General features: G+C 34.6%; 1 long non-coding RNA gene across 1 annotated transcript in view; it reads left to right on the forward strand.

The window, feature by feature from the left end:
- Positions 1–49: 49 nt before the first annotated feature.
- The window catches only part of LOC138696311 (uncharacterized), a 30,269-nt gene continuing 5,728 nt past the window's right edge, over positions 50–24,590 (forward strand). Inside the window, exons 1-2 of the long non-coding RNA XR_011331317.1 lie at positions 50–3,280; positions 3,675–3,895. This is a non-coding gene — a long non-coding RNA (uncharacterized lncRNA). The remainder of the gene's footprint in view (positions 3,281–3,674; positions 3,896–24,590) is intronic.

Consider the following 24,590-nt stretch of genomic DNA (forward strand, 5'->3'; position numbering starts at 1 on the left):
GTGAAACAAAAATGTGAAAGCACAAGGTAAAATATATGTTAACAGGAAAGGGATGTTACTGATCAGAAAACGCATTTTTGCAAGCATTTGAATGCTGTAGGAACAAATGTACATAAAAACATATAGAAAATGATCAGAAATTAATATTTACAGAACTTCATTTACTTACTGACCCAGCTGTTCAAGATCAAAATTTAAGTAACAATATCCAGATCACAAAAACGAAGGGTTTAAGAATTTTCTTAATTTAATTTTGAGAAATTATTTCAGGTCAAGGTGCAGCTTATATAAAGAGGGAATATAAATGCTAATTCGCATGTTAAGAGTATTTGTGCTAAATATTCTGCCCCTGTTAATAAAATGCCTATAGAAGTTTGTAAGACTCTCTTTGTAGCAGTTTATGGAATTAAAAGAGGCAAAGTTGATGTGCTTATACGTACGGTAAGAAAAAAAACAATACTGTTGCAAATGTAACATATGATCAGAGAGGAAAACATGAACCTATTAATGAGTTATTTTATGAAACAGTTAACAGTTTTCCACACTAAGAAAACTATTATTCGAGGCACCATACTAGTCGTAAGTATTTAGCACATAATCTCAGCATCACTAAGATGTACTGTCTGTATGTGGCTAGGAAGAAAGAGAAAAATGAATGTGTACCTTCTTATTCTGTATATAGAGATGTGTTTAATTCAAGAGTATTAAATTAAAGCAACCAAACATAGATACTTGCAAAACCTGTGACACATTTAAAATAAATATGAAGAGTTGTAAACAATAAGATAAGGCTGCCATTCAGCAAGAACACGAAACTCATTTAGCTTTAGCAGGTTAAGCATATAAGAATAAGGAAAATGATAGACTAAAAGAATAGCTGCTGAAAATGGTGCTATGAAGCTACTAGTATTCGACATGCAACAGTGTCTACCAATGCCGGTGCTAAACTGTAACATAGCTTACCATAAAATAGACTGTGGGTGTACAATTTTACTGTTAGAGACTATAGTGGAAAAAATTAAAAAACTGAGTATTTTATGTAGCACGAGGGAGTTGCAGGTCGTGGATCAGAACAAATAGCATCCTGTTTGCACAAGAAAATAATGTCCATACCTAACACAGTGACATCTCACAACATATTCTGATACTTGTGGTGCACAAAACCGCAACATTAATATTATGTATGTTATGATGAGTGTTGTAGTTGGAAGCCATCCCTCATTGCAAATTATAGATCAGAAATTTCTGCTGCTTGGCCACACACATCTCGAGTGTGATGTGTACCCTGCTCGTATAGAAACACAGTAGTTTTGAAATTATGCTCCCAAGAGATTGGTATAATTTTGTGCGTTCTGTAAGAGGAAAATTGCCAATAAAATTTACTGAGATGGGACAGCACGATTTTTTCTCTTACTTGTTTTTGTTGACAGATAAACTCGTCATATGTAGAAATGACACAGGAAAATGCTGTTAAGTGGCTGCAAATAAAATTGCTATGATACAAAGAATTTGGGATTGTCGAATTTAAATACAGTCTCCAACCAGAAGAACCTAAATGGTTATGGACCTCAGAAGAAATAAGAGAGGCAGACTGTTTTTTGTCAACATTCCTGAAACTTATTCAGAGCCAGCAACAGTTAACCAACAGAAGAAAAATGATCTTTTGTCATTGCTACCTCTCATGAGTCAGAATATCACAGTTTCTATCAAAATTTAGTTACTAGCCATTCTATACCAAATGCCCTTATGTCTTCCTGACTCAAGCCGGGAAGATTGAAGTGAAGCTGTAATCCTCTAAGTTTAGTGCAGTGCAGGGTAATAATAAACTGTTCAATGTTTACATCAATAGTCGTCAGCACTCGCTGAAATGGGTAGAGTGCATGGAGGGTATGGAAATATGTTCCATCCTGCACAAGGGTTAGGGAGACACGCATACCCTCCAGCAGCCACGATAGCATGCTAGGGCAGTGTCTTGTCTGCGGATAAGAGACACTAGCCTGAGAGTGCAGTGTTCTGATGACCGCTGGTTTACATGATAAAAACACAGTTTTGTTAAAATAGGTCTATCAGATCTTGGATTAGCAAAACGTTGTATGTAAACTTTGTATCAGACTTTGAAGTGGCAAAACTTGATATGTCCTTCTATGCTCTTGTATCAACATAATATCCTCATGTATACCCATAAAATGTGTTGTAATCTCTTCTGTATTTGAAGGTAATAAATTCAATAATCAATTAACTACATTATGTTGAACTTTAAATTTAGTTTCCTGAAAAGTTTTATTTTTGGATATATCAACTTTTGGCTTAACACTATATTAGCATAGTAGGCCTGTTGCTATGGTAACAATGGTTGAGTTGCCAAAGTTACAGTTCCCACGTGGTGAGTGCTTAATAGCTCTCTTGGCGACATTGGTACGTTTCGTCTTCGATTCTCTGTCGATTTTTGTATTGTTTTCTTACCTTCGTGTTAATTGTCAATGAATGTTTTAACGTCAGCCATCTTAACTACAATTGCTAGCTTCCATCAGCTGGCACCATGATAGTCCATATTAGCAATATGGCTCTGTAATTCCAAGCTTGGCCGCATCCCATCTTTCAAAAAACAAGTATAACAGTTGTAATTCTTTGAAAGTAAATATTCTGACTGTAGTTTTGATTATCTTATACCTTAGTTTCAGCATGACAGTCATTCCTTTGTCAAGAGATGCAGCTCTTTACTTCACGTAACCACTTTCAGTTAGAAGAAATTGCTCAACTTCTAACAAGAATTTGAAAGACTATTTCAAATTGGGAAACCAAACATTTGACAATCCTGTCTATAGTTTCAAAGAACGAACAATAGATAATCCTATCTGTGATTTCAAAGAACAGACTCGTGGACTTTTTGCTGAATCAAATTGCTCTGCTGAATTGTCTTGAGAGTCTTCATATCTTTTAGGAAATAAGTTTGGAAATGGAGTGGAAGAAAATGTTGAGATATGTGTTAAGTGTTGAATTATTTTGTCTTCTAATATTATTTCCGTTAAGCAAAAATATTTTTGATGAAGTTACCTTGCAAAGAGAAAGGAATCTTACTCTGGGTTTGTGTCAGTTGTTCCGAATTTCTCTGCGAAACAAGAACAATGCTTCATTTCTAACAAAATACTTTAAATTTCATTTCAGTGTGGGTAACACATAGACACATCTCAAACCCTAAGAGAAAGTCTGATGATGACACACCTTACGTCATAGTTACAGTCCTTGTGGATCAGATTATTTTGTTCCTCTAAGCAGCCAGGTAAGTATACCACCTAAAGAATGGAAATGGTCCTTCGAAAACCTCTCCCCTCCCCTCCCCTGTAGCTGTCTCTCAAAAGGGGCATTTTGCATTTTATGTACCGGTACCAATTAAAAATGTGAGCTTAAATGCAAGCGTATGATTTCTCAATGATTTAGACTTTCTTATTGCTGGTCCTTCACTGTAAACCCTCCTATTTTCATGCCGTGGATCTGTCACATGTGGGAAGGTCTATGAACCTATCTGGTTCAATAGGAGAGGATTAAGATTAAGGCCAGTGCATTAACTAATTTTTTTATCTGTGACAACAGTGTGTCCAAGAAACCACACAAGTTGTGTATTATTAATCACTGTAGTGCTTAATTAATTGCAGATACATTTCTTTTGATTTCAGTTCATAGATAACATATATTTGTCAGGACATGTGTTATGGGTCAGCAAGTCATCAATGGAAGTGAGTGTGTGGGTGGAACAGATGATTATTAATAAATTAAAGCGTGATGAATGCTTGATTTCTAATGGCAGCACAGAACATTACTCTTACTCAGTCTGCATTTGTCAACCCACTTGTAGCTGAAAATGACACAGAAGCACCAATCATCAATGGAGGAGAAAGTAAGAAAAACATTATTTCAATTTAAAACAATTTACTGCATTGTGTTGCCTTACTTGCTCATTTTTCCATTACGTATATGCAATGTGAACAGAAAATATTGTGCTGCAAAACATGATTTCTATCTACCTACTTGCCTCTCTACTCACACACCCACTTATCTACCTCGCTGGCTATTTGGGAAGCCAACTGGCTGTCCATCTTTCCGTCAATACCTTTTCTATCTGCCTGGTTGCCAGTCTTCAGTAAAAAATTTTACAGTTTGAATATATGTACCTGAATTACTTCATGAAATTGATATAGCATTAGTCATTCCAGAAATATAGAAAAATTGACTTTTTTCTGTAAAAATTTACTTTGCTAAGAGATTTGCAGATGTTCTTTCAGGAAATGTTTATCATAACATACCTACAATAATTTTAAATTCAGAAGACTATCTGTGATATCTGTTAGCTCCTTTTCACACATTATCATTTAGCTGTAGTAACCGAGGAATTACTTTTGTACATGTGAGCAAATGTCTATAATGGAATATTGTTTACAAAGATTTGTCATGTTCGTTTACTTGAACAATATAATTGATGAAAGAAGTCAGATATCTGATTTTTTTAGGGATTATAAAAATAACTTTCTTGTATAAGTGTGAGCTCATTCATGCCTTGCACGTGACATAAATATTTTTGTGCGAGATCGTGCGTATTTGCTTGTTTTCTGCACAGAACCAATACGCTGTAAGTGTGAAATACCACATTCAGTATTCCCAACGTAACACAAATAACAATTTCCCTCTTCTTACTGCTTAAGCGCGACATTCATTTTACTGCTTTAGGCTTTTAACATATTATTTTTAGAGACGTTTAACATAGCAATAATTATAAATTGGAAACTTACCACTGCAATTTCACCTAAATTGCAATGTTAATTATTGTTTTTAAATATTTGCAAAAATTAAGTAAAGTCTACTACTCTACGAAACTTATTGCATTCCTGATACAAGTAACATTAAGGAAGCCGTGAAAAAATCAACAAGATTCCAGATGCCAATGTTATTACTGCAATATGTTATATAAATAATATTGTTAAAATATTAAAATGAAAAATAAATCATTACATAACCTTACCGTTTGTTTTAAGTTCGCATTTATAGACTGGGGGAAAAAAAAGACACCTATATCACGACCTGCTGGAGTATAGTAAACACAGAAAACATTTTATAGCAACAATGTTGAAGAAAAATATTTTGGTTTTCCGAAGTTGCCGTCATTAAACAGAAACCAAGATGGAGATTTCATTGCAACTAATTAGAAATTCGTCTTTCAGGTATGTAATAAACGATCTTCGCACAAAATAATGTACGATACACGAGCAGTATGTTTGTTTTCATGTTCTCGGAAATTAAAAATGCTCAACTACGTTTCGCTTTTTCAATCTTTTCCTCGAACATGAAAACGTCAACATACCGCTCTTGTAACGTATATTACTATTATTTGTGTTTCATTGGCACTGACTTCAGGTACTATTACATTTATGTTGCATCCTACAGTTAAACAGTTCACAACTCTTTCTAAACTAGAATGCTTGCTTTTATAATCATAATGTTTTCTTAGGACACCATTAGCTAAATGGCTAGAGTACCAGCTTTCTTTGCTGGTGGAATTTGTGGACAGAAACCTTTTTGAGTTAGGTTTTCTCGAATGAACTGAATTGAATTTAAATGGGGAGGGCTATGATTGCCCTTGCACTGCGACCTTAAAGATCTCTTGCTCTTCCCCATCATAATATCTAGGTTTTCTCGAGTATTACCGTTTTCTGGCCATAAAAGCATCATTCTTCCATAATTCACAGCCGTCTTGTTTCACTGGTACACTAGCAATTTCATATTACCTATCCCAAGAGATCACCAGCATGAGAACCATACAGTGAATATTATATGGCGCAAGAAATCACTAGAATTCCAGAAGCTGGTGCAAAGGCCTGAGTAATTGAAAATGCCATAATAACAATCAGTGCTTACTACTAGGGAATATTATGGAAGTACCCGTCAGTAACACTTAAATTATGTTTTAAGTTTCAGTACCTGTTATAGAAATTCTATTCCTAGGTAGAAGAAATCGGCGACTTCATTTTCAGACACTTTCACTTCTGGAGGTCACACCAGATGAAAAAGAAATGACCCTGATCCATAAATTATTCCTTAGTACAGTCGATGCAAAAGATCGTACATTTCATAGGGTGATTCTGCTTTCTAATTCAGCTTGGATGGACCAAGTTCGACATTACAACCTATTTATTTATTTATTTATTTATTTATTTATTTATTTATTTATTCTGGTGTAGTTAAGGCCATCATCTCTTCCGCAACACCATACAATAACAACAGAAAAAAATACACTATATACAAAAAGTAAAGCTACACAAGAAATAAGAGAGAGAGGAAAAAAAAACACTATAAACAAAGCAAAGCCACACAAAAATATACACAGGTTGCAGTCACACAAACTTTAAATGAGTGATTAAGTATCATAATTAATTGTATCCTAACTAATTAACTAACATAAACAAGAAACTTGCAATTTTAATCTACATTAAAAAAGAAAAAGAAAAAAAAAAACAAAGTCAATACTTCTAGCAATAGGTACCTAAAAACATTAACTAAGACAAAATTTTCCAATTTAATTTTGAATTGTGATAAAGTCCGACAGTCCCTGACGTCATTAGGTAACGAATTCCAGAGGCGAGCTATTTCTACAGTATAGGAAGATGAGTATAAAGACGTTCTATGATGAGGGATAGAAAGAAGTGCTTGATGTCGGTTTCGAAGAGTTGTAAGAAATTGAAAGTGCAATAACAGATAATTCGGAGTAGAAGTATGCATGATTCTAAACAGAGGAGACAGTGAATGTATTGTTCTTCGTTCCTTCAGACGCACCCATGAAAGTAACTGGAGGGAAGGTGTTATATGGTCAAATTTATGAGTATTGCAGATGAATCGTATGCACACATTATGAACACGTTGTAGTCTCTCAGTTAAGAGTGAACTTACATTAGTTAGCAAGGAATCGCAATAATCAAAATGGGGCATTACAAGCGTTTTAATAAGATTCTTTTTTAGACTAAGTGGTAGAAATTCTTTCATATGGAACAAGGAGTGAAGTTGGGAAAATATTTTTTTGCAAATGTGTGTTACTTGAGTGTTCCAATTTAGATCGCTATCCATAAAAATTCCAAGATTTTTAACTGTTTCACTGTATTTAACAATAATCCCATTCAATATTATATGTGGTATAGTACTACTATCAAGAGTGCTTTGTAGTTGATTATGTCCCATTACGATTGCTTGCGATTTCTCTGGATTTAACCTTAATCCAAATTTGTGTGCCCACAGTGAAATCGAATTCAAGTCTTCGTTTGTTTTGTTTACTGCGTCACTAATCTCGTTAGGGTGGAAATGCAAATAAATTTGCAAGTTGTCAGCATACATATGGTATCTGCAGTGTTTTATCATACTAGTCACGTCATTAATATAGATAATGAAGAATAAAGGTCCGAGAACTGTTCCTTGTTGAATTCCTGATTTCATGACACACCATTTTGAAGAATAATTGCATGAATGACACATTGTTGACGTTCACGAAGGTAGGATTCAAACCAAGTAACAGAACTTCAGAAAGATTCAGAAGTCTTAATTTACATAATAGAAGGTCCATGTCAACTGTATCAAATGCCTTACTGAAGTCAAGTAATGTCAGTAATGTTAATTTACGTTCATCCGTGGCTTCACGTATATCCTCATTCACTTTTAGTAGTGCTGTAGTCGTACTATGTCCATTTCTGAACCCGGATTGGTATTCATCCAGTAAGGCATGTTCGGTTAGATAGTTCATTAATTGTTTGTGAACAATACGTTCCAGAGCTTTTGATAGAGCAGGTAGGATACTAATTGGACGGAAATCATTTGCACATAATGGGGTTTTAATTTTGGGGATCGAATGGATAAAGGCTTTCTTCCAGAGGTTCGAGTAGGTAGAAGTTATGAGTGAGGCATTGAATATATATGTTAATGTCGACAGAAGTATGTCCAATATTTTCTTCAATAATATTACACTAATATTATCCACACCTTCAGCTTTAGAAATGGATATCCAAAGATATTTACCATGATTAATAATTACCAACTTAACAATTTCTCAAGAACGTGATAGCTTCATGGAAGAAAGGAAGAAATAGATGTTACAGTTGTTGAAAATTACTCATTTCTTCAGTCACAAGAGAGGGATGTCTGGAATGATCATTATCATGAATGTTATGTTATATTTTATTTAACGACGCTCGCAACTGCAGAGGTTATATCAGCGTCACTCATTATCATGAATATTTAATTCTCTTTGATTAATATTAATCAGTAATCAGCATTTCCTCACACTTGCTTGGTTTATAATATCATCACCATAATCTTCTGTGATTGCCTATGTATTTCTATAGGGCGAATGTTTTGCATTTGAAAACAGAATCACACTTCGAACTTCGAAAAATGATGTGATATACAGTACTGTTATTTGAATAATTTTAAGGGAAAAATTGTTCCGGGGCCGGACACCGAACCTGGGACCTTTGGCTGAGCACGCCAATGCTCTACCGACTGAGCTCTATCAGACCCTGGCTCAGTTATTCCCTTTTTATCCACATACCTCAAGTGGGTTGACAAGATGTCAGAGACCTAACATTGAGTGCACACTTTGTGTGTGACTTAAATTTGTGGTTTTCTGTTAACAAATGGTAACATGTATTATACAAATCCAGCTTTCAGGTAAAGGTGACTCGAATAATTTCAAAGGAAAAATTGTATCTGGTACGGGCATCGAACCCGGGACTTTTGGCTGAGAGCGCCAATGCTCTACCGACTGAGCTACCCTTGAACTCCACCAGACTCTGTCTCAATTATTAACAGAAAACCACAAGTTTGAATCACACGGAAAGTGTGTACTCAGTGTTGGGTTTCTGACGTGTTGTCAAGCCACTTGAGGTAGGTGGATAAAAAGGGAATAATTTAGCTGGGGTCTGGTAGAGTTACTGGGTAGCTCAGTCGATAGAGTGATGGTGCACTTGGCCAAAGGTCCCAGGTTTGATGCCTGACCCCAAAACAATTTTTCCCTTGGAATTATTCAAGTCCGCTTTACAGGGAGCTATACCTGAAAGCCATATTTGTATAGTACTGTTATTTATTTGTAAATGCGCTCGATAAAACAATGACAATGAATCTACCAGCACGAAAATTGGCTGGTACTGAGCCAACACAGGAAATTAAATGACCATGAATGTGACGATGCTCTTTCACCTGTGCAAGTGCTGTGTGCAGATCTTGTTAGTATTAGGGAGTACAGTAATCATATATCAGATAGAGACATCAATAAAAGTATTTAGTAATCTTAATCTTTAGTACCGGTATGTAGTAATCTGCATTACTTGGTTATTCCCATTTACTAGTCTTAGTTGCTTTCCTCATTTAACAGTGACATGATTTAATAAGCATTCTAAGGAACTTTATGAACAGGTTCTTGTTTCTCTAGAATTACAACGATATGCAATATCAATAGCACTGGCAACGAATTTATCTGAAAATCTTTCAGGTACACTAAAAATCTCACAAAAAATGCAAACACGCACAAAAATATCTTCCCCTTAGGTCAAAGTATATGATGGCTTCAGTTAGGATTGACAATGAATTACGTACCAGCTGACAAAATCCATATACATTAGGTAAAAGAATTTGCGAACACCAGTCAATAAATATTCCTTACTGTTACTTTTCTAGGAATTTGTTTTTTTACTGATGTTGGTTTATCACTTGACCCTGATATCTTTTTTTTTTTTTTTTTTTACGCATGAGGGGCACGAACTTAACCAACAAGTGTCTCATAAGTAGTGACAGTAATGAAATTTCATATTCTAAAACATGCTTACTACCAGTATGGGAATAAGAATTTTCATGATTCACGATGTGTAGAATGCAGTTAACCCAAAAAACGTCATATTTCATTATGTTTTAGCAAAATTTTTATACTTTCCTTCATAAAAATATTTGTCATTTATTTATGCTATTACCCCCCTTCCATTAATATTTCTATAACTACCACTGAACCGAACTTTCCTGATATTATAAGGATACAACAGACATGTTTTGCAGAAATAACTTGAAAAACTCAAACCACCCATTCTACTCTCAAGTTAATAAGGTGCTTGAAGGTAAGAGTAGTGAAATACCATAAATATTAACCTACCAACTGTAGCACATTACAAATATGCTCCTATTACTTCATGTGATATGGAGTAATCTTTTCATTGTACAAAATAATATTTAACAGAAGGTGTAATCTTTGTCAGAAAATATAGAAAAGTTACTTATGTTGTGACCTGTGTTAAGTGCAGCCAATGTTAAGAAGTTCTTTTTTTTTTTTTTTTTTTTTTTTTTTTTTGTTTTCTTTGCTGTAAAAAATTGAGTTGCCTCTTTCTTACATTCAGGTAACTACAGTATTAATTATTTTGTAAATTATGAGTTAAACCTGCTCCAAATAGTTTAGGAACAAAGATATTGTAGCATTGAAATATTAAATAAATATTTTCATATATTGGCAAAATTTTCTTCATATTGTGTTAGTCTTAGTCAAAAGTCAGATTTGTCGTGAACTGACGAGTCATATTATACAGTATGTATAATGTGTTGTAAATTTTATATTCATATTGCAAACATTGCAATTGGTTTTTTATACAAGTAAGCACTGCTTGGCTTACACTTACAACAACAGCCACTATCAATCAGATGCCATTTTTACACAAAATCACAATATAACACAATGGTCAATTGACTATTAATCACTAGAATTTAATTAACTTGTTGAGTAACACTTCTCCATTGCGAAGCTAACCTCAATCATATACTAATAACACTGATCACACCACTTGACTGGGTTGTATATTCAGTTGTCTGTAAAAAGAAGCACTCTCATTGGTCAGTTGGTCAAAACGCTCTTTAATCTAAAAACAGGGTGAGGACAAAACCTATTTTGCCTGAAACCCTGATTTTGTTTAGTTTTTCTAAATGGGATAAAATATTTTTTGTTGAGTAAATAATATTTAACAAGATATAATTGATGACAAAGAAATCATTGGTACCAATATCTCAAATTTAAAAAGAAATGTGACAAAACACGTTTTGATAGTTACCTCCTCAATTAGGTATGTCAGGTGAAGAATACAATGCGTGCAGTTCTGCATTGTGTAACTTTCTCCATTCTCCTGGAACTTCATCCCTCTTAGCTACAAATATTTTCCTAAGCACCTTATTCTCAAACAGTCTTAATCTCTGTTCCTCTCTCAAAGTGTGAATCCAAGTTTCACAACTATACAGAACAACCAGTAACTTAATATAACTGTTTTATAAATTCTAACTTTCAGATTTTTTTATAGCAGACTAGATGACAAAAGCTTCCCAACCGAATAATAGGCATATTCCATACTTAGCATTTAAAAATAATGTCATAATCATTTTGTTCATAATTTAACCTTTTTATTGATTTTGTATATTTCAGGCTTAGCCAACTTGTTTTATGGTGTGATCTACTTTTTCTCGTTAAGACCTGCCGTGAGCTACTACGAATGATGCAATAGTTCAACTATAAAACTGGCTTTAAGAAGAGATTCTGTTGTGCTGATAACTTGGATTTAAGTTCATTCAACTTGCATTTTCTAACTTAAGTATTGGGTGGAAAGTCCAATTGGTAGGCGTATTTGCTGTGGAGTGTATTGAAGTGCCGTTCTAAATTCAATTTCTTAGGCATTGCTACTGAAGCATTACAAATTGTATATAACTTACAATATACATATATATATATATATATATATGAATGGTTTTTAGTGATTTTACCTCAAAAGAAGAAATGCTTGGTATGATTCCTCTGAAAGAGGATACCACAGGTCTGGATATATTCAACTCCTTCAAAAACTTTGTTGATAAAATTAAATTGCCTCCCTTTAAGTTAGTGTCCATTACAATGGATGGAGCAAAATGTATGACTGGTCATATTAAAGGTTTCATTGTTTTATGCCGGAAAGATGATGACTTTCCAGATTTTTTTAATTACCGGTATCATTGTATCATTCATCAGCACATACTGGCCAGCAAACGTTTAAACACAAAAAGTGTGGTGGACATACCGGGTAACCTTCAAAATTGTAAATTCCATCCGATGACAGCCTCTTCAAAGCCGTTTCTTCAGGATGTGACTGGGTGGAAACAATAGAGATTTATTATTATAGACGGATGTAAGGTGGCTCAGCCAGAGTAAGTTTCTCCAAAGATTCCGTGATTTATTGAGTGAAATTAAAACATTCTTGGAGGAAAGAGGAGATGATTACCGAGAGTTAGAGGATGTGGTGTGGCTCTGTGACTTGGCATTTCTGACAGATTACAAGGCAAACTAAGTACTCTGAATTTAGAACTTCAAGAAAGAGAAAAGACTGTGAGTGACATGATTGGCCTGATTTCTGCTTATCAAAACCAGTTTTAAATGGTGATAACTGACCTTCAACAAAACAATTTCGAAAACTTGCAAGATCACAAAAACAACTATCCTGATTTTGAGACTGAAACCGAGAAATTTGTTGATGAAATTGCTGAAGTTATTCAGGACTTTGAATCTAGATTCAGCAACTTCAAAAAAATCGAAGATATTATTCAATATCTTTCTTTCCCATTCAGAAAAGACTTAGACAGGAAGAACATCACAGGGAAAATTAGTATGATCTTCTCCATGGATAATATATTTCTTGAAAATGAGATTATAACTCTTCAGTGTGATATGTTCTTAAAGACACGGTCATCAGAAGAAGAATTTTGTAAATATGTTTTCCGAGACAAATACAGCAATATTAGGAAATGTAGTGAGATGTTGCATTCTTGCTTCGGATCAACATATTTATGTGAGTCTGCATTTTCATACTTGAAACAAACGAAGACAAAACATCGTTCCAGTTCAACGGATCTGCATCTGGAAAATTCCTTGAGACTGGCCCTGTAACAGTATATGCCTGATTTTGAAAGTCTAGTAGATGAGATGAAACCACAATTTTCTCATTAACAAGTGTGTTATTTTGTATTACCGGTATTATATATATATATATATATATATATATATATATATATATATATATATATATATAATAAACAATAATTTGAGCGGTATCACTAATATCTGTTGATTCAGCAAGCTGGAGAGAAAAGGCATTGCACTTAGATGTCTGCTCGCAATTGCTGGTCACATTTTCATTCATTTTTTCAGCTCGCCACATCACAATATTTCGTGATAACTGTAGCTCTTGAAAAGCAGCCCTAATCTCATTATTGTTTTTAAAACTTTGAAAAAGTACATCTGATACTTCTATAAACATATCCTTAATAATTTCACCATCATTAAACGGTTTACATTTCTTGGCAAGAAGATGGCTTACTTTGAATGATGCAATAGTTGCTGCTTTCCATTGTAAAACTGGCTGTTGTGCTGATAACTTGGATTTAAGTTCATTTAACTTGCGTTTCCTAACTTCAGTATTGGGTGGAAAGTCCAACTGGTATTTGCTGTGAAGTGTGTTGAAGTGCCATTCTAAATTCCATTTCTTAGGCATTGCTACTGAAGCGTTACAAATAATGCAACAACATATTTTGTCTTTTATCATAACAAAGAAGTAATTGTGCTCCCACTCTCTGTGAGAATGATAAGCCCGCTCTATTTAGATAAACTCATTTTGTAGGATCACTAAATACATCATTCACTGTTATTAATGTTACAAATTCTAGTATGAGTGTGAGGCACTACTTTTAAGACACGGGATCAGAAGATGGAATAATGAAGTCGATACAAACAAAAACACACATGAAAACAAGCGACTGCTACTGTTCGTGTATCTCCTCTAATGCTATTTTACGAGATTTTTTGGACTTTGTTGCGTACTAATTGCCCAATATTATACACTATGATCTGGGCAGTGCATGAACTGGGGAAACTTTGTAAATTGTAGTCAGATGAATTACATCTGTGATGAAATTTACTTATTTTCATAACTGCAATTGCATCCCCACCACTACAGTACCTACTCATAGCTCGCTGCCCACATAGTTAATTGCAATAACGTCATTCTATTTCATAATGACGAATGCTGATATATGCAATGAAGCGAAGCTCGTAATATATTTGATTCGATCCGGAGTAAGATAAACTGCCAGGAGCCGTTCAGTTTGGGAATCTAGAGAAGATAGCTTCTTATCAGTCTTCTTGCCATATAGATGCTGCGAAGTCTTGCTTTGGAAGTGAGCATAAACTCGAAACAGGTAATCTGACTTCAACATTCTGACAAACACAAATTTCTGCCTCAGCTTAAAGAAACTGAATTCAAGACAAGTTGAGCGCATTGCGAGTTTCACTTTCTCACACTGTGATCTTCTGCAATCATGTTAAAAGAGAAAGTGCAAATAATGCAGAGAAAGGACTTATTACTGCAGCAATTCAAAACAATCTCTTGATTTCAACTTATTTCTTATAAACGAATGAATTATTGAATAAGTGAGTACCAGTACTAGGGACGGAAGTTCGGACACCGAACATATGAAGTTAACTACGTCGCGTGTAATACAACTCGTGTTGTTTACATCAACTCAGAGTAGTACAGGGACTTGTACAGAGCACTAAAACATTGCTCGGTATAGTATAGTCAAGTAATTAAAACAAATAGCCTAGATTATAACACACATTTACGAAAGCAACTTACTTAATTCTATTTTTTGTAGAAAATGGTGATGAATTTTAAATAAAATAAATGAATGGTGTACATTAAGTGTCATTAATTGTGTTGCAATCTACAACTCAGAAATTGTCAAATATAAACCTTTTTCGATTGTCATTCAAACAAGAAAATGTTCTTTCGAAATCACACGATGTAATTGGTGCGAATTTGAAATAGTTTTATCATAATGTTGTGTTTCATCTTGTGCATGTTCACTATTTAATTCATATTGCACTTCACATAATTGCAAATATGCTGGATTTTTTTTCAAGAACACTCTTCAGTTTTAGTTTAACCCTTTTATTGTTAGCAACAACTGGTCGTATACAATTTAAAATTATATCATAACACAAAGGAAAGAACTGTGTACACCTACGCATGTTTTTTGGAGTCGGAAATTTTCTAGACGTAATATACTTTTCAATCAAGTGTTTACAATGTGGATTCCCAAGTTTATGAAATGGAATATTCGCACATATGAGTATCAGACACAAGTCATAATAAAAAATGGACTGATCCGAAATCGAATCCTTAAACAATTTCAGATGTTCGATGTGTCTTTCAGAATCACAATATTTTTGTAAATCATAACGCTTATTAACCTTCATATCTAACTTACACACTTCACGATATAATACAGGATGCCCATAAAGTTTCTATACATTTCACAAAAAGCATAAGTTTGGATCATTTCTGTTGTAGGAACAGTGAAGACACGTCCAAATGTTTACCATTGCTGAACGAGTCACAATGGTGGAATACTGTTAGGTGGCAAAAGCTATGCTGAATTTCAGAGGGTATTTCAGAGAAAGTATCACAAAGAAGCGCCTACGAGACTTGCTGTTCAGCAGATTGTGAACAAATTCAGGTGTACAGGGTTTGTAGGTGATGAGCAGCGCCGTGGACGACCTATGGTCAGAGAATAAGAGATAGAGAAGTCCAAAGACATCCACTCGCAAGCTGAGTCAGGAGCTGAACATTCCAACGTCCACAATGTGGAAAGTGCTGCGTTACACTCTTAAGAAGAAGGCTTACCATATCCAGGTGCTTCACAGGCTGGAGGATGAGGTCTATGCAACATGCCAAGCCATGTGTTGTGATCTGCGTCAAGCTGCAGCAGAGTAGGACCAGATGGATCATGTCCTGTTCAGTGACGAAACGACATTTCATCTGTGCGGCGTCGTCAACCGAACAGTTGCCGGATATGGCCAGATGAGGAACCCAGTTAAGGCAGTGAGTGGCAAAGGAACTCTACTAAAGTCAATGTGTGGCTTGGTCTCATGAAAGACAAAATTTTCGGCCCTTTCATGTTTGCCAAACAGACAATAACCGGAGGAAGCTAACAGTTCCTGGAATCACATTTGCAGCAGAATGGTCTACTCGACTCAGTGGTTTTCCAACAAAATGGAGCACCACCCCACTTTGCAATCACTGTGCAAGAGTACCTGAATAATGTCTTTCCTGGCCAGTGGATCGGAAGAGGTTCGAATCGCATGTGGGCTCCTCGCTCTCCCAACCTGACACCTCTCGATTTTTTCGCATGGAGTTTTATCAAGAGTGAAGTTTACAAAACTAGATGCTTGATATTAATGGGTGGCAAGTAAGAGAGGCATGCTTGCTGATAACACCTGCTATGTTACGACGTGTTTTCCGTGCAACCATAAGGCAATGAAAATGGTGTGTTGAGAAGGAAGGAGGACATGTGGAACTCCACTAGCCCGAGTTCTTGTTAGATCCTACTCTATACAAATATAATGTTAGGTCAGTATCATGGATGTATAGGGACTTTATGGGCACTCTATATATTTTCGTCCTTGACTGAAAAATAATCACCTTTGAAGTCTTTTACAAGAACAGGCAAAGTTGCAGCCACAGACAGCAACAATATATTCCTATTACAAAAAAGAGTAATTATTAGAATAATAGTAGGTGCCAAATCTAGGGAATCATGTAGGACTACAGTAGAACCTCTATTATCCGTGGTAATGAAGGGGGTAGAGTGAACGGTTAATCAAAAAAAATCGGATAATCCGTACAATAAAATGTTTCATAAACTAAGTACATAATATTTTCTTAATTTTCTCCTTGGTCTTTTCTTTTAATGCGCTAGGTAGTGGATCAGAAGTTCCCTAATTTAAGTCTGTTTTTTTTACAATTCATGTTTGATTTTCCGATGTCAATTATTAAAACATTACTTATTGTACTTAAGTATGGTTTTGTAAGACGGGTTTTTAATGGCCAAGTAAACTCCTTATGACGACTGTCTGCGGAAAGATGGAAATAGTAGAGGTCTCATGTTGTAGATTTAAAAATTTTTATACAGTTTATATTTTGTTTTTCATTAGCCTAAATCGCGCACAGTTGTAATTTCTAACTCGTATTATGATGTGAGGTGAACCGAATTTTCTCTTTTCCCAAACTACTCAATTACTTGCAGTTTTTTCCATAGTACAACATGCTTTCTTTTGATACTTATAGAAGACATTTTGCATACCTAACATTTGAACGTTGAAACAGTAAATGAATATAAGAGAAAGATAGGAGAAAAGGTCAAAGAACAAATAGGACAAATAATTCAATATGATAATTTACAGAGAAAAATTGAAATTGAGACTTTAGTGAATAGTAGTTACAGGATAAAGGGGGTGTGAAAGTAGTATAGAATATTAGATATATTAGGATTAATGAATAAATAGAGAATAGCAAATGAAATGTAGGAGAAATACTGAAGGGGAGTTTGACCAAATAACAAAAAAAGGTACATAGTGTAATAATTGGGAGTATTTGTATAGACGTGTACTGCAAAATAATGTGTTATTGTAATAATATGTTAATGATGGCACCGGATACAGAAATGTGAGGTACACCATTACATGTAAAGAAGTGCTGTGACGAAATATATCATATATCATTGTCAAGATCTTGTCTCAAGTAATACTTTCATAAGGCTGCAATGTATATGTACTTCCGAAAAGTTGGAGTGATTTGGGAAGTACATTGTGTATCATCAGATGGTTCTTTCAGACAGGCAGACATTATTGCTATTAATGGATGCTTAAAATGGGCTCTTGTTCTTGACCCTACTATCCGTTTCGAAAGAAACCTATATCAGGCCACCGAAGTTGATATTGAGAAGAAGTCCATATATGAACCTTGTCTGCCTTATCTTTCTCAAAAGTACAACGTCCCTCTTAAACAATGGTCTGTCATTGGTTTGCTGTTTGGCAGCAGAGGTTCTATTTCCAAATTCACATGGAATTATCTTAAGGAACTTCACATTCCTTTTGATTATGTAATGTCTGTCCTTATAAATATTATCAAGGATTAAGTGTTCGCATAGGCTTCCGCAGCTGGTGTACATGGTGTGTGGATAAGCTTCAGGGCTTCTACCACTTCTACCGCGTTGTCCTACGACCTATCACAGCAATTACTCCCCCCATCGAGACTACTATATATAAGAGCTGGTAGACTATTTCCTTATCCAACAACTGCTCTGAAGATGGCCACAACACAGCAATCGAAACGTCAGCCAATAACACCAAGACAACGCGGTAGAAGCCCTGAAGCTTATCCACACACCATTATCAAGGATTCTCTTCAAATATTACATCATCATCTCTATTTCAATTAATTTTTCTTTAATGTATCAAATCACATTATACTGTACATGTTTATTGTATTCAGGACCCTTGTGGTCACTCAAATTCTTTGAGCTGATGTCTATATTTTAGAATTTATATATATATATATATATATATATATATATATATATATATACAGTTGCAAAACCCTAAAACTTACACAACCTAAGCCTGAAATCCCATATCTAATATTTTTTATTATTTAGTTAAACCTGCATATGCTAACGGGATTTCAGTAGAAAAGACGAAATTAACATTTTAACACCATAATCTCAAATTTATGTTTATATTTATACTTATCATAATCATATCCATCATAAGCTGAACTGTGGTTTATATGGTTAGATGATCAGTTGGATGATGGTCTTTCACTGAGGCACCAAGAGTTCGATCCCCGGTAGTACCAGTGAAATTTGTGGTAAATGGAACAGTTCTGGGGCAGATTTTCTCTAAGTACCAGTACTTCGATTTCTCCTGCCAATTCATTCCACCATTGGTCCATAGAAGGAGCTTCATTACAGATCAGCTTCAAGGGTGAAAAATAAAATTGAGGATTAGGTTCATCATTGTAAGAGTATTACACCTATGACTCATTCTGCAGATGGGAATGTAAGAGTTACTTTTCATCTTATTCTTCAACAGATTACATCCAGTATTTTTATATTTATTCTTATTTATTACATGAATATAGTGTAGACCAAATTTTCTTCCATGTTAACATGTACTTACTTATGGCTTTAAAGGAACCCGGAGGTTCATTGCCGCCATCGGTCCCTATCCTGAGCAATATTTGTTTGAATACACGCAGGTGTGTGAAAATGGCCTGTATGATACTGGGATTTCTTTATTTATTGTATTGGCTCATAGTGTTATTGGTAAGGCTTCTCACGTTGGCACAGTTATTTCGGTTTTTTTTTTTTATTTGAAGAATTCAGTGCCTTCCTACTAGTATTTATACCAGTAATTAGCTACAGAATACTGCTCCTGGTCTGCATTTAAGTACTACAAAGATATAAGCATACTTCAGATGCACTTTTTTTTTTGTTTGTCTATGATACTCATTGTATTCATATTCATTTATTGCGTCCAACTGATCACATACATGATATGGGACATGTCAAAAGTAACACATAATTACTAAGCTACAACATAATTTAAATACCACATAGTACATTGACTAAAATACAACATACAAAATTTCAACATTAATTATAAATAATTTCAACATCAACAAATAGCAACCACAAGAACAGATAGAACACATTACAAGACAAATCACATTTCATTTAACAGTCTGGAGTCAATTTCGACCAACGTGTCCTTCATGAGAAGACATTCCTTCTTGAAGTCAGGATCTGGAAAAGAGGAAGTAAAATTTTTGAAGTAAAGGCATTCTTTTTCTATTCAGTTGTGGCAATTTTCAGTAAGTTCGTTCATACTGTAAAAGTAGTTTTTATTAAAGTTTTGTAAAGAGCTCTCTTAAATTTTTGATGTGCAGATATTTCTTTAAGATAATTTGGTAGGCTACTATATGAATTGTCTAGATTCAAAACCCTCTAAACGCAATTTTTGCATACTTTCATCTTTTTATACCATTTCAATCTGTGTAATGAATTCTAACAACAGTATAAATATTGAAGTTGAAAGCAACCCAATCGGGCTGAAATAGAGCGATGAAAATTGGGTTTAGTTTCAAAATCCCCTATAGAACGTAAAACTTACAAAACTGTTAGATTCAAAATCCTCTATCAACAAAAGAGCCAATCGGTGATGAGGATGCAGTCACGTGCCAATATGGAGATCATTCATTCTGTTGTACCTTATATACGATCCTGTTATGAAAACATAGTTATGTTTTTCGTTGCAAATCACAGTAAAACATGAGCGAATTTAGTGTACTTGCTTCCCTTGTCCCACTGGATAGATCCAGAAAGCAACAGAGACAAACAGGAAGCTGGAAAAGAAACAGAATACGTCAAGAAAGATAATTAAATTTAACTTTTTAACACAGCCTCCAAGTTTTTTTTTATGTACTATTACCACAGTCTACTATATACAGTCACGAAGCTTGGGATGATTTTATGCAATTCTCACGATAGTTGCTAGCCGGTTGGAGCGCTGTGAGTACTAGGAACAATAGACTGTGCCACAGCCATCATGATCTAATCAACGAGTTAGAAAGAGTCTCTTTCTAACTCATTGGATCTAATACAGGCCGTAAAGCAGACCATGTAACTCGCTTAACCCGATCACGAAGGGGGGAGTTTCAACCCAACCATATAAATTAGTTGGAATGCATAAACAGTAACATATGTTTCTCTAAAATGTAGTGTAATTCCATTAATAAAATTTAAAACAATGATTATGAGACACTTCAGACATAATTCACTTGCGAGTTAAGGTGTAATATTATTTATGGTGTGAAAATTACGTTGTTCGTATGTGTATTACCTGCCTTTATTTCGATTAAATATTGCGAAATTCTTGTACATTCATTTATGCACGATTCAATAATTTTCAATTGCACTGCACAGATATTTAGATATGTTGAAATTATATGTTATGTTTACTGTACCAGTTACCCCTTTCTGTCTAAATTTAGTGATCTCCAATACCTTGCCATTCATATGAAAATTATAGGTTATGTTTACTATATTTAACTTATATTCCTAAATTCGCAATTATACGTCATAATTACCGGTAAGCATAATGTCATGTATGATACCCCAGACATTCAATTTGTCTGTATTTTAATACTACAATTGAGTACTGAATTATCGTATTTATCTACTATTAAGAGACGAAATAACACAATTGTACGTACACTAATTTCATAGGAGTGGTATAGTAAATGTTTTGTCTAAAATTAAGGAAGGTAGATGTGCTAAATTGAAATCACAATATAAATTCCTTTTTATTAAACCTCAAAATAGCTTCCATTCTAAACTTAAAATGTTGACGTGAACTGATTATGATAACATGTAAAATTCTCTTCACATTAAAATAACACAGTTTTGTAATTATTTCTGCAACATATTATGCAACAAGAAGTAAACAGAACTTATGGACACATTACACTAAATAAAGCTTAGCAATGATATGCAATAAAGTTATAATATAATATTTCACTGAGTTCCATACACTGAAATAGAAAACACGAACAAACATTACGGGGTCTAGCTCGAAAAGGCATTGACTGTGTCATATTCTGCATTTTTGTGAAAAGCTACGTAAATTGTGAAATGTTCGTTATCGGTTGTAATAACTGTAAATGGCTAAAATAATTTGAATAATGATATGGGACAAGGAGACGTTTGTAGTACTATAAATTGTAAGAAATAGGTTATTTCATATAGGTGTATTTCATATTTCAATAGTGGAAGGAAGGTGTTAATTTTTTCAAAAGAACACGATATCGAAAGTACAATACATTTTATCATCTGCTAGGGAAAGTGTGTGTGATGAGCAGACATCGGATTCTAGGGCAAATGCCAATTTGTTTCTTTAGGAGAAAAGTAAAAATAATTATTAATATTTGTGTTTCATGGAAATTGAAAGGTATTCAAAGAGTTTTATAGTGCCCTAAAATTCCCTAAAACGGTTATTAGAGCCTACTTTGTTAATATTCGCCTAAAAATGCCTAACTCACTGTAAAGTTTCGCACTTTACTCTTACTTTTTATAATTTATACATGCATTCACTGCGAAATTTAAGGCATTTAAAAAGTGGAAAGTTTGCTTCACACCGGCCATGAAACCATTGATAAAGGAAACAAAATGTTTTGAATCTCACGACACTCACAATAGATTACACCGAATTTAACATGTTTGGAGGCATAAATGCCGACAAAGAACCAACCTTAGTTTTGAAGCAGGCAACAATCACAACATGTGCTGCTACCGATTCAGAGATATACCGTAAAGTGGGGTGACTTTGAACGCCGAGGTGACTTTGAACAGTAATTTAGCGCCTTTCTAAATTAAATGCTGTACCCTATTGCAAAAGAACTGAACTAGTTTATTGACAACTTAAACAGTTTTATCGCAATTGAGTACAGCATTTAATTTAGAAAGGCGCTAAATTACTGTTCAAAGTCACCTCGGTGTTCAAAGTCACCCCGCTTTACGGTACTATACTATAAAAATGACTGTTTTCGGTCTGAAACCAATTAGCTGTACTGCCCTTCAGAGTGTCATAAAATCACAATTTTTGGAGAAAGAGTGTTTTTGAAATATTTATGAAAAGTCGTAAAACTGCGAATTAGTAGGGTAAACCGTTACAAAATATTTAAAAGAATGGCCCTCCTAGTGTTAACACTACCAGGAAATGCAACAATAAGTGGAACTTTGTATTTTTGTCCAATTGAATCTCAATAACAACAGTTCATTTGAATGCTCGTTAACAGTTGCTCTTTGCCTCACCTTATTTGTGTTGAAAAGTTTTGAGCGGTAGGACGTTTTCCTGTGAAGTTTAACGTGATAATGCCGAAAAATATAAGTGCAAAATCTACAATGATCTGGCAATGGCTAACAGAATATTCAGAATTCACTTATGATGGAAAAATAATATTCTGCAAGATTTGTAGCAAACAGGTATGTAACAATAGTTGAAATATATAAATTCTATTAATTTTAATGAGTAGGCCTATAATATTTATACATTGACTGAGCTATCCTGAGGTATAATTCTTTTTAAGACCACTACACTTTAACCTTTTAAATTCCGATAGTTAAAGTATTTGCAGGTCATTAAAATTTTGATTGTTCGAACCCACTAACTTTGTGATAGAAATACGGCAATACAACAATTAGGATTTTATTTTAATTCAGTTTACTTTACATTTTTAGATTTCGCAAGAAAAGAAGTGCCACCTAAAGCAGCATGTGCAAGGAGCGGCTCATAAGGCTAAAGCTCAGCAGAAAAATCAACTGCAACAAACTTTACTAACACAGCCTATACTTCATCCAATCTCAGCAGCAATTTCTATGCTGATTTAACCAGAGCGTTTGTTGCTGCTAACATTCCCTGGAATCCAATTGAAAATCCGGTTTTAAGACACTTTTTACAAAAATACTGCAAACAAAATATCCCATCTGAGTCGACCCTAAGAAAAAATTACTTAGAATATACAATGAAACTTTAGCTTCCATTCGGGAGGATATAGGTGATTCTTACATATGGGTCTCTGTGGATGAAACCTCAGATCCTATGAATAGGTATATAGCAAATATGGTAGTAGGAAAACTTAGTCCTGATGGACCTTCGATTCCACACCTCGTATGTGTTAAGGAACTTTCGAAAGTGAATAGCCAAGCCATTGCTTATTTTGTAAATAAAGGCCTACAGTCTTTATACTCAGGTAATATAGACGATTCTAAAGTTCTGTTGTTTTGTACTGATGCTGCCTCATACGTGGTTGCTGCAGCTCCACTTCTTAAAACATTTTATCCTAACCTCACGCATGTAACCTGTCTAGCACATGGCCTTCACAGGGTTTCTGAAACAATCCGGAATGAATTTCCTCTTGTCAATTCGTTTATTTCTAACACAAAAAAATGTTTTTGTAAAGCCCCATCCAGGATTTCAATATTCAGAGAGAACTTTCCAGATATCCCACTCCAACCTCAGCCGGTTGTTACACGATGGGGAACCTGGATTCAGTCAGTGGTGTATTATTCTAAGTATTTTAAAGAAGTGGTCACAGTTATTGATAAATTACCTGAAACTGATAGTGCAGCGTGTGTGAAAGCAGTGAAAGATTGTCTGAATGACTCACGAGTGAAAAACGATATTGCCTACATAACATCAAACTTTTCTTTCATACCTGCAAGCATTGAACAATTAGAACGTGAAAAACAATCTCTTTGTAGCCAAATAGCAATAGTAAAGGAAGCTCAAGTGAACATACATTCTGCTTTGGGCGAAACTGGGAAAAAAGTTAAAAATAAGTGGGACAACGTATTAAATAAGAATGTAGGATTTTCATTGTTGGAAAAAGTATCAAGAGTGATATCGGGGGAAAGTGTAAATGTTCCAGTAAGTATTGATGTTTCTATTGTACCTAATTTAAAATTTGCGCCTCTCACATCAGTTTCGGTTGAAAGAAGTTTTTCTGCTTTCAAAATGATTCTCAGTGACAAAAGGCAAAGGTTAACTGTGGAGAATTTAGAAAAAATTCTGGTGGTGTACTGTGCAGATAATTATAATAAAGTCTGAGCATGGA

This window comes from Periplaneta americana, chromosome 3 (genome assembly GCF_040183065.1).
Source record: "Periplaneta americana isolate PAMFEO1 chromosome 3, P.americana_PAMFEO1_priV1, whole genome shotgun sequence".
In the NCBI taxonomy this organism is placed as follows: domain Eukaryota; kingdom Metazoa; phylum Arthropoda; class Insecta; order Blattodea; family Blattidae; genus Periplaneta; species Periplaneta americana.